Source organism: Typopeltis vanoorti, chromosome 13 (genome assembly GCF_054136105.1).
Source record: "Typopeltis vanoorti isolate ZY-2024b chromosome 13, IOZ_Tvanoo_1.0, whole genome shotgun sequence".
In the NCBI taxonomy this organism is placed as follows: domain Eukaryota; kingdom Metazoa; phylum Arthropoda; class Arachnida; order Uropygi; family Thelyphonidae; genus Typopeltis; species Typopeltis vanoorti.
In genome coordinates this window covers 43105311-43118070 of record NC_143561.1, presented here as the reverse complement: position 1 = coordinate 43118070, position 12760 = coordinate 43105311, and the positions used below count along the sequence as shown (strand labels likewise).

Sequence of the window (12760 nt, the reverse complement as noted above, 5' to 3'; positions counted from 1 at the left end):
AAGCGTTATAAATACACAGAGGAAGCAAACGTTGGAAAGAAACTTACCGCAATCTTGTGAAACATAATTTTCATTTTTTTTAATCGAAAAAAAAAAGAAAAGAAAAGAAAGAAAGAAATAGCAAATTAAGGGTGTCTGCATAGCCTCATGGGAACGTCATGATAGTACATTGGAAGAGAAAAAGTTTGTAGATTTTGATCCTAGTCACCAGCTCCAGAAATGACCCCTTTTCTGGGGTCATTTTCCCATCTGTTTCAGTGTTTTTAAGCATAATTTTTCGATTTATTTTTCCTAGAAGAAACTCAGGTTTTTAACTCTGTAACTCAAACAAAAATCGTAGAACTCACGCGATTTCATAGAAAAACACTAGTTAGGATTATTGTCACTAGATGGCGGAAGTGTTTATTCTTGTTTTATGCCGTATCAGCGTGTTTTAAGAGTATCAGCTTCGTGATATTTTGTTAGAAAAAAAGGAGGGAGGCTAAAGAAATTGTGCAAAAGGGTGACCTATACAGACATAGGACACTACGGGAATAAGGATTAACCACCCTGTTTCGTTGGATTTGATTTCGAACGCCTGCACGGTAAAGTGTGGGTCTACGCGTGAGCGTGAAATCAGGAAGGAATGAAGATTTTGTCCATTATTTCGGAATTATGTATTAGATGTCGGGAAGAGGTGAACTGTAAGGAGTCATATTACGAGCGTTAGTGTACTTGAAAAGTTCATAACCTACGTTATGAATGGCCCTTCTGAATATCCTCACATCCACGTCGTCTCTAGATGACGCACACTTTGTGCAGTGTGACGCAGTTGAAGGCTTGGGTTGTGGCTGTTTGGAATTATGACCGATGTACCAAAGGCTGTGAGGTGGTGTATTATGGCTGTGTTCTTCTGAAAGATTTGACTGTTTTGTGGAGTAAAAAAAAAAAAAAAAAAAAAAAAAAAAACAGTTTCTCGTAGGAAAATACTTTGGACTCGAACCTAGCTTTTTCTAACTGAAGTTCAAAATTCGGAGGTGCTCCCCGATTTCAGGATGTCTTTGATGAACTGAAAGCCCATGGATACAACCTGGTTGTCAAAGCACCCTTACTTCGCCTTTGAAATTAATTTTTTTCTATTTAGAAGAAGTATCAATTTTTTTTTTCTGGGGGGAGGGGGAGCAACAGTATCTTATGATGTTGGCTGCAAAATATTATCATCTGGGGCAAATGCGGTCTACCAATCAGAGATACTCAGTCTGGCAAAACTATTCAAGTCATCCACATTTTCTGTTATTTTTTTTAGGTGCATCATTTAAAGCATTATCACGAGATAAAAGATCATCTTTATCGAAATACGTTCATCAGGCAAATTTTCCATAAATTATAAATAAAATTTTAATTTAAAAAATGTATTCCTAACTCCTCACACATCCTCGTATCGAGATTTGAATCCGGGGTCCTTCTGACCATTACCGTATCTATTTCTTGTTTCGTTAGCTGCGAAGGTGATTTTACTAGTGGCGAAGAAATTGCTACAAAATCACTAACGAATGCCTTTAAATATATTTTATATCTCTAAAAATGGGGCGCTCGGAGCATTGATATCTACAACAGAGCTGTTAAAAATGCATCGCATCAAAGCAGTTGTTTCGAAAGGGAAATTTTGTATTTCGTCAATTTCAAAGATCTACTCATCTTTCTTTCCACAAGTTTGGGCTATTTAGAGTTTCTCGAAATCTTTACTTGCCCAAAGAGGCATAAGATTAGTTAATATTGGCTAATGATCACTAATTAATTAGAAGATCTCCAAATAGTAAAGAAGTTCGCTTTTGATGATCTTATCCATTAAAATCCATTTGTTTTTAATTACTATTAACATGTCGTTTCTTCAAAAAACAATACTTGAATGATCATGAATGCGCAAAATAATAATAATTTTTATTATTATGTTTTCTGCCTTAAAACTTACATTATTTTAGACACCAGCACCAGTGTTACGATTTAGGGTCATGGGATAGCTGCACTTGAGGTCTTACAAATCATCGATAGTTGTAAACTCAGCTATCCTTAATAAGGGTTAAGACTAGCTGTCAATTGATTTCCAAAATGTTAATTAGGCTAATAGCGTTCCATGCCACTTCCTATGGTAAACAAAAAGTCATTAGTGGATCTTTTTAATTTTTTTTTTCATCGCATTTCTTCCGTATTGTTTGAAATCGTTGGATTATTATTAAAATTAAAAACCGTTGTAGATATGACCTGGTCTGGTAACAAGACAACTGGTTCATTCCTTTTTTATTTTTAAAATATTTTTAACAAAATACATCAGCATACAAATTGCACAGTTTGAGGTAAGTAAAAAATCCTCCTAAATTAGAGAGATAATCCTGTCTTTTGAAAGTTCCAGTGAGGTCTTTATTGCCCATATCCAGATCAATGATCTTTGACGAAACAGTCGGGTTATGGCACATCTTTCGATGGGATCGTCTTGTTGCAATAAATTGCCTACTGGAACGAGTTCTGTCACCAAAACGAAAATTATTTATTAGCGTGATAAAGATTTTCGAAGTTTTAGTGTATTAGTAGATGCTTAAATAAGATTAGGACTGGAGCTCACAATTTTTTAGACTTACGTGACCTTCAATCCCATCTAGGAGGTGAGGTGTTTGCAACTGTAAGTGACAGAGTTAATTTTCCAGGATTTTTTTTTTTTTTTCATTCCGTAATATCAGAGACACGCAATTTAATAGACACAGTAGACCGTGAAGAATTAGCAGTTCTACCATAGTATTAATCAGGTGTCTATAAAACCAAGTTATTAGGCTTCATATAAACTTCTTCTCCCTTCTATGTGTTAGGGTTACTGGCCTGTTCTACAGCTCTGTCTCCACCACCCAATCCACAAACCGCAACTACACCAACGCCATCTACCGCCCAGCACCACCACCACTAGCATTTTCACAGACAACCACACACATCCATGCCCACAGCGGGATTCGAGTCAGCAGCCTTTTTGCTGGAGAGCGGATACGCTAACCACTCAGCCAACCAGGCCGGCATGTAAACTTAACGTTTGATAGTATTAAGTTTATATGAAGAACCTACGTTGATTGCAAGGGCTCCTTGCTTCCGAAATTACTCTTTTGTTCGTTTATAGTCATTACAATGACCTCGTTCATATTGAATATCTACTTCTTTTGAATTTTCCTCGTATTAATTTTTTTTTTATTTCCGTTTAACTTTTACTTTTAAACAAAATGTGAGGCCCCATAATTATCTCAAATGAAGTTTATTTACCAACCTTTTTTTCTTGAGGGAGTCATTGACGATCTCTGATATAGTCTAGCGCGTCTTCTATTTTGAATCGAAGTCTATTTATTTTTTTATTTTAAATTTATAGATAAAAAAAAATGGAATTATGACCAGTAACTATTGTCAAATTGAATGTTTTGAAGTTCTTTGTAATTCTATGTGCATTCTACATATATATTTATTACGGATTTATACAATGGATTGAATGCGATCCATTGTATAAATCCTCATATAGCTCAGTCGGTATAAAAGAAGCCCTTTGGTCGGAAAGACGTGGGTTCGATTCTTATCCATGACGTGAGAAACCTCATCTGGTATCTTTCAACTAAAGGTGAGTCAGCCAGTCTCATACAAAAGTAAGGGTTTTTTTTTTCACCCGGAAACTCTGGTTTTTCGTCCCTCAGAACAAGCAAAACAGGTCTGTGAACACACAAGGATCCACAGTCATAAAATACATATTTAATCCCTCACTAGGAGGGCTCAATCAGTCGTAAGGGACGATGGAGATACTGGGGGAGGGGGGGGCACACGAATAAATAAATAAGTAAAAACGACAAGTTATAATGTAACAGGTTATTTACCCCCCCCCCCACAAAAAAAAAAAACGAGAGAGGGTGCTGAAAGTTGTGATAATTACCATGAAGGAATTGATATGTCTGACATGTCTTCTTATATATCCTAAAAGAGTAAAAATTATTTTAAAACTTTCGTTTCTTAAATTCGGCTTCCTGCTCCACTTCAGGAAGTAAACATAAAATAATAATAATAATTTAAACAACAGGAACTTAAGGGATCAATAAAACGGTTGCCTTTTTTACAGACAGCTGAAATTCTATTTAGAAGAATCCCAGTCATTCTTGGAATAACGGTTGTGCGAATATTCCAAGAAGGTGATGTTAGCTATAACCTGTTTCTTTGGTTCTCAGAATGGGTCAAGACAGACTTGTTTCTTTCAGGAATCCCAAAACGTATGGTGCAACACGCAGAATTAAAAAAAAAAAAAAAAGGATATGATTCTGTGCCCCGAGACATACACCATTTTGGAAATGAATTTTTAGACACCTGGTGGTTGGTGGGATAGCAAAGCAGTTGCGTCATCTTGTTGGCACCACTAAATGACGAGGAGTTGCCGGGTTTCGAAATTCCAGCCATGCTACTCAATACACCTACTTGATCAACTCAATCGAATGGCCCTAATCGCATCCATCGGCTATTGCGAAGAGTTCAAATCAGTTATACACGCTGAAGATATTTTTTAAGAGAGGATTTTTCCTTTAACTATATACAAGCAGTACGAAGATACTTTTGGTTTACTTCTCCCTCGACTTCCGGATAGCAAGAATAACATTCATTATAGTTAAAAATAAATAACAAAATCGCAGACGATCATAAAAAGATGAATTTAAACAATGACATTGTTGTATGATGACGTAACTCACTGTCAGGTTAACTGAACATGAGCTGTTTTTGCCATTTATTACTAGACATAATTTTGGTCTCTCTAATTGTAATATTAAAAATAGCCTTTCTGAACGAAAACTGAGAGACTCTAGACATTTTAGTAGAAATCCTAATTAGCAATACTTCTTTAAATTCCATCAGGCCAAAGCGAAATTACTGTTTTGCATAATTTGAAGATATTTTAATATTTTTCACGTAAAAATGGTCCAATTTAAATATATTATGTGACTCCAAACTTGTCGAAAAGTTTAACCTATAATACAGTGGGTTGACTAGGATTTTTATTTTATTTATTTATTTACATTATTTTCGATCATTGCATTTATTTTAATGTAAACAATTAAATTCATTTTTCTGTTTAAGTGTACACTTCACAATACATAAAAGTCTCAGCATTTTTCAACTTTTTAAACGCTCTATCTGACTTTGGGATAGAGCAGTTACAATATTAATTAACACTGAATTATGCAGGACATATTTTTTCTTTGGAATTCGGCACCCTATTCAGAACATCTGAAATATATGGTGAACAATTATATATATATATATATATATATATATATATATATATATATATACAGATATATATATACACGAGTTGCCTAAGACTTGCACTACGTACGGGTCACCCAGACTTGAACTACTTGCAGGTGCAAACTTGACTTACTTGTCTGTTTGCTTACTTGGGAAATGGATTAAAACCAGGTTTAAAATAGCTTGGCATCTTTAACGTATATTATACTACCCAAGGTAAAAAACTTTCTACACACACACACACACACACATATATATATATATATATATATTAAAAAAAAAAAAACGGATAACTTTTACATTCACTTTAATACATGACATATAGTATATGTGAATATTATTTTTAGGGAAATTAAAAAAAAAGTAACCGCCCGAACAGGGACTTGAACCCTGGACCCTTAGGTTAAAAGCCTAATGCTCTACCGACTGAGCCATCCGGGCTTCACATCCGCTACTCTTATTATCGGTAGTAGCAATATTTTAAATTATTTTTCATTCAATCTTTGATTAAAAGACAGCATATTAAGTGTCCATTATTATTTCATAATAAGTTACAAAACAATCTATTTAAAACTCTACAAAAAAACAGTTGTTACGTGATAATGTTTTCCCAATACACTATAAAGACTATATTAATAAAAGTAGTATTTTGAATATATATTTGTATATATTATTCATTCATATAAGACTTTGATTCACATATAATTAACATTCTACATGGAGAGATTCCAGACGATAATAAATATTCATAGTTAAGGAGTATTAGAATATGGGTTTTCAATTACTATCTATATTAATAACTCATTTTTAACAAGATACTTAAGTCCGTGTGTGTGTGGGTGGGGGGGGGGGGGATTGATAAGAAGCAGAGCAGTGGAGAGCACATGGTTATTTCATAGAAAGATTTGAAAAATGCAGAATTTTCCGTTGGAATTTCACGTAACTTTACATGCACTCTTGCATAATCTCGCGAGATTATGCAATCCACGTGTTTTGATAGATGAAACTTCAACAATGACGTCTTTTAAACAATGCATTGCTATATCGCACTCGGTTGGTTTAAAACAAATGCTTTCATTTTGACACCTGCGCACACTGGCGTACCAAAGTATATGCAAATATTTATATATGATTTCTATATTATTTATGTAGATAGGTAACGTCCTTTCCAAACTGAGATAGTCTTATTGACGTCGACAATAATGACCGTTGCATTAGTGATTAAGGAACACAAGAGATCTTTCTTATCGAATTAAATGGTGTAATTACCATATGCGAAAGATAACAATCTCAGGGCTCTCCGAGTACCTAGTGGGTAGTTGGATAGTGATGGATATTCCTTGAGGGAACATCCAAAAGAGAAAGGAATATTGAAAAATCATTACATTACTCATTATTATTATTATTATTATTATTATTATTATTATTATTATTATTATTATTATTTTCAGTTGATCTAATCTACCTTCATGCCTTTTACGGGAGAATTGAGCTAAAATGTTTTGAAAAATGATAGAGATAATAACTTCGCTCTGCTTGACGAATTTTAATGAAATTTGGAAGTGAGGATATTTATTAAAATGTATTCAATTACCTTACTTTTGGTTTCAATCGGATCATTTGGGGAATAAAATTATGAATTACAAATAGGAATAAATCCACTATCCACGGTGCATAAGCCAAATATCGATTTAAGTTATAAGTGATACTTCACTATACAAGAATGCTATTTGCAAAATGTACCTTTTTATGGCTCTGCAATTATTTCCATTTTTCTTTCTTTTATGATTCTACAAGAATACTTATATTTTATGATTGTCATAAATAGACACATATTATTCTTTCATCCAAGTTGATTCCAGACCGCTATTGTGTGGTTTTTAATCTTTATTTGGAAATTTATATTGCAAAAAAGAAAAAAAAAAGTTAAAAATCACCTTCCAGTTATCATTTAACATTCAATCTAGAAATATTGTTCTCCTGATCGTTTCCCAAATGAGTAAGTTTATTCGACTTCACGAATTTGCATTCTCACGCAAAACTTCGAACTACACTGACAATTTTTTTCCAAAAAAGGATAAAAAAAAAAAAAAAAAAAAAAAAAAAAAAAAAAACATTTTCGGATTTCTCAGAATCCTTCATATGTTTATTGCTACTTCGATATTTTAAATATCCACGCTATGAGTTGCCATAACAACGTGCCTTTTCCCTGTAAAGAGCACTTCACCTTCTAACACGACTTTTATTTTACGTTTCACCAGGATAGTCTCCCTTAGCGCGCGAGAGAGAGACAATTAGCGAGTAAATGCTAACAGTTTGTGTGTCATTTTTGACAGGGAGCCGGAGTTGTGTTCGTTCGCCGTATTCGTCGGAAGTGATGCAATACTTCGCTATGACGAAATTCAGAAAACTAACCCGGAAGAAAACCCAAGTCAGTGAGATGCAGGCGAAACACCCGAGAAAGAGCGAAGAGTGAAGTTTTCTTGGAGGGCACCTCGGCATAGGTCACCGACCTCGCCGAGTGAGGTGCGCGCGCGGGAGAAAAGAGCAGAACGAGGCGAACGCGTGAGCCGAGACTGAACGATACTCGGTGCTGCTTTCTTGTCTTGCCGCGCGCGATTTCGTGTTGCGAACGACTAGGGGGTGGCGGTGGTGGTGGTTGAGGGGGGGGGGGAGGAAGTGGAACGTTCGTTGAAATAATTGTCGTGGCCTGTAACACGTCAGCAATCAGCTGGTGTGGTTGTTTACTTGTTAAGTGGAAGGGGGGGTTGGGGGGGGGAAGAAACCAACAAATCATTCTTTTCCTCCTCCCTCCTGAAAGTTGTAAAATAGGGACATAAAAAGAACTCCATTAATTTCAGAAACTTCACCCATGCGGGATCTGAAGTCCATTTTCGAGGCATTAATGACTCGATGTACTGCAAAATAAATACGAAAATAAATTTTCCATTATTATTGCGTATTGATAAATAATTCACTTCTAAAAGATTAAATAAAAACTACAGAAAGTGTAATGATTGTTAAAATTGACATTTTTTTTTTATTATGATTTATTTATTAACGCCCATAGAGACGTTTTTCATAATGAGATCTAAGCGTTTTCCTTATTAATAGAAAGAAAGAGAAAAAAATGGGGTGAGGGGGGGTAAGACAGGAAAAGAGGGGGGAATGATTCCATCAAAATGCACCTCCTCACAATCTTCCATAATAAATCACTGTGCGCATGGTCCTGGAATCTACTGAAATTATTTTCCTTAAGATTATCTGCGTACTTAAAAAAGTTCTAAACATATTTCAACACAAATTTAGAAATTCGTTTTTAACCAAAAAAAAAAAAAAACTTTCTCGATTATCCGAATAGATTTGGATGTTTCTAGCAGAAACAAATTATTTCAGAATGTCACCGAAGTGAAATAGAGACTCCGATAATCCCAATAATCGAGGTTCATTTGTTGGTTAAGGTGAATTTCTAAATCTGCTATTTTGTACTTATTTTAAATCTAAATCTAAAAAATTTTGATTTAAAATAAGTACAAAAATTAAACTCCAACTTTACATAATAATTTGTGTGTGCTTCTCTGTTCCTAATAAGTTCATTAATTCGCTTAGGCATGGTCTCTACCAACGAAGAACACATTTTTCTTATTTCTGCATCGATACCGTACTTTTATAATCGATTGTATTAAGTTTTCCTTCGTATCACAATTTAATTTTCGAAGTCTCTTTTTCACTCTGGCCCACAAATTTTCTATTGGGTTAATGTCAGGAGAGTATCCTGGCCACTGAAGCAATTGGATGTTGTGATTTTTGAGGAACTTTTTCACTTTTTTCGAGGTGTGGTAAGGAGCGAGATCCTGTTGGAAGATGAGTTCTCTGGATCTGCGGGACCACTCTTTTCTCCAATATTATTACATCTTGGTCAAACAACTTGTAAAACAACTCAAGAACATCTTTTTAGCTGGGTATTTAGGAGCTTGTTGAAGGTGGGCGGGAGAAATCTTCTCGGCCGCTGATTTGCGAACATAGGGTAATCACTCTCCTTGTACAAATAAATGGCTCTCATCTGAGAATACGACCTCCTTCCACTTCTCAACAGTCCAATCTTTGTACACTTTTTCCCACTGAAGTTTCTTTTCTGCCACAGCCTTCGTCAACAGCTTCTTATATATATATATATATATATATATATATATATATATATATATTTTTTTTTTTTTTTTAATCTGTGAGCACTCCTCCCTGCTTCCAGCAATCTTCAACCAACTGTATGTAAGAAACATTAATCCCACTAGTCATCAAGTCTCTATTTAAGTCTACAGCAGACAATCTTGAATTCGTGTAGTTTTCCTTTTCTGTTTGGAGAAAGGGTACCTGTCTCCCTAATCCTCTTAAAAATCGCATTAAGAGTACTCAAACCAACACCACACTCATTAGCAATTTGTCTTTGAGTCACGGATATGTGCTGAGAAAAAGTACATAGTTTTGAACGCTTTCTTGAAGATGTATCCATTTTATAGCTACACAAAATTAATGAAACACTATAAATGTCAACTTGTTATACGTTAAAATGCATTTTTAAATTAAAACGTTTAAAACTGAAAAAAAAAAAGTTCGATATTTATGGAAATTAGAAAATAAAATAAATTTCCGATATATTAAAAAAATTTCCTTCGTGAAAGGCAGGACAAGTATGTTTACTGCATCCGAGACTATTATGATAATAATATTATTAATATTACATAGTACCTCCATGGAATCCCAGGAGATTTCGCGGACCACACTACATTACGCCATTCACCCGTCCAACTGCAATTTCTGGCTATAAATGTACTTTGCTAATTGCGTGTGTTCTCCGGCCGATTTGTCTGTATTAGACATTAATTGTTCTAGCTATGCTGATCGGGAAGTGCATTTGAATCCACACATCCGGGAGGTCATAAAAATTCCGGTATTCATAAACATCCCCCACCTTATAAAATAAAATAAAATAAATAAATAAATAAATAAAAAGCCCTCAATACAGAAGCAAATTTGATTAACTTTTGGATGTATTACTAAGCTTACCGTCTTTGGATGGATGACATCTTCCAGATAGAAGACGTGATTAACATGCACAAATCGTATACTCTGCAGTACTTTCTTCTTATTATTATTATTATTACTATTACTGCATTAGTGAGAAATACTTCGTTACGTAGAGAACTAACAAGAAGTATTGCGCAGTGTATTTCATGTACGGAGTATACTCTGTTGTCTTATTTAAAATAAACTGCTTACATGACGATAAAAAAAAAAAAACCTCTACACCTCCCTTATTACTTTGCAAAATGAACAAGGTTACAATTCTTTTTTTTTTTTTTTTTTTGCGTAGCTATGTTTACATATGGAATATAAAGCAGTTCACAATGCCTAAATACATTGAAAGTCCATGCGTTGAAAATAGGAATAATGTGCTAACAGACCACCATTTCGTGCAGTGTACTGAACGCTCTTCCCCCCTCCTAATCTCGTGATACATTAGTAGCTTCTGTAATTAGAAAGCTTTTGAAACGATAACTGTAATCGCCAAATTAATGATGGTAAAATACAGTGAACATTGTGTCCTTTAGAGAAAAACGCATTTAGCATAACATGAATATATATATATATATATTATTTTTATTTTATTTTTTTTTTCCTTTCCCAATATTAGTCTGTTTTGAGAAGACATGAAATTAAAGACTTCTGCTGCTGTCATTCAAACAGATCGGTAAAAAACTAGAAATACTGAGTAATGGTAGGTATTTAAATACACTGAGAATTTATGTGGTAAGCCAAATATAGCATAACCGCTAGAAATTCTAGGTAGAGGCCAACAATTGAGTTAACAGGAAATTCTGTAACCTGGTAACGCCTAACAGACGAACGTGTTAAATGGTTGAGAATTATTTGAATAGCTTGACGACATTTGTTAGAGGCCAGAAGTTGGAGAGTACAAAGATTTTTAAAAACGCAAAAAAGAGATTTAAATATGAAATTACAAAATAAAGAATGCATTCCAGAGCGACGAAATATTTTCTTTATTGAGCGAATTTTAAAAACTGTACAATTGCTTTAGCAGGATATTAATAAAATAAAAATACTACTTTTAGATAAATTATTCTTTGTTTCAGTTTTTAAAAAAATTCAAGTTAGGCTTAACTAAGCCTAAGTTGTATTTTTTTTTTAATTTTTATAGATTATTTAGTAGGACATTAACAAAATAAAATAATTACTTTGGGATTTTTTTTTGTTTTAAATTTTTAAAAATGTAAATTTTTAATTTTTTATTTAAATTTTTTAAAAATTCAAGTTAGGCTTAACTAAGCCTAAGTTGTATTTTTTTTTTTAATTTTTATAGATTATTTAGTAGGACATTAACAAAATAAAATAATTACTTTTGGATTTTTTTTGTTTTAAATTTTTAAAAATGTAAATTTTTAATTTTTTGTTTAAATTTTTTAAAAATTCGTTAATTAGGCTTAACTAAGGCTATGTGGTATTTTTTAAATTTTTTACACATTCATTTATCTAATTTTTTTAAACATTGGAACATAAAAACAGGACCAACAGAAATCAAGTGTCTTCCAATATGCAAATATCACCACACTTTATGTAAAAGTACGCAACGACACTTTAACACAGTGGGCATAACACTCAGAGACCATGAAACAGAGGTGTTTCTTTGGAGAAATGCTCCTCGGGGAGGTCAATAACACTACTAAAAAACTAGTTACCTTTAAGCTATCTACGTACCTTTTTAATCGGATTTCAGGTCTTAAGGGTAAGGAAAAATAATAAAAAAAAGTACCTTTTAACAGTCATTATTTATAATTACAAACACAAATAGATCTATTAATTAGGATAAGAGATTAAAGGCTGTTTTTGTAAGTAAGCTGCATATTTTTTTTATAAATTTTTCCTTTAATAAAACAAGTATTCACCATTTTATTGCTGTCCAGAAAGTCATATGCCCGATATAATCAAACTTTTAAGATAATCAACTTTTAAAGATTCCCCAAATACCAAAGCTTGGGTAATAATGAATACACAAAAGCTCTTCTCATTTGATTTAATTTGTATTTATAATATTCAAGTTTTATTTTGGTGTGTAATGAAAATCACTAAAATAAAACAAAATGTTTGTTTGTTAAATATAATTTCACTTTATTTATCTAAAACCAAAGGGCTATTTTTTTTAATTATTTATGTTTTTCTATGTTAGACTATTTATTATTCAATATGAATATAACAGATATAGAATCTGGTATTTTCTGTGTGCATTCTTTCATCTAACATTGAACCTGATTCGTTTTTCTTTTTCTTTTTTTTTTTAATGTATACATGAAAAGGTTGGCTCCACTTTTCTGTAGTAACAGTAGCTGATGGTTAAACTATACTTTGTACTAGTTAGTGATTGGAGCGAAACAGGTGACATCTGCCAAAACTTTTT

General features: G+C 33.3%; 1 non-coding gene across 1 annotated transcript; it reads right to left on the bottom strand.

Annotated features, from left to right (window-relative positions):
* Positions 1–5657: 5657 nt before the first annotated feature.
* TRNAK-UUU (transfer RNA lysine (anticodon UUU)) lies at positions 5658–5730 on the bottom strand. Its single transcript has one exon. It is a non-coding gene; the product is annotated as a tRNA-Lys (tRNA).
* Between the last annotated feature and the right edge of the window lie 7030 nt (positions 5731–12760).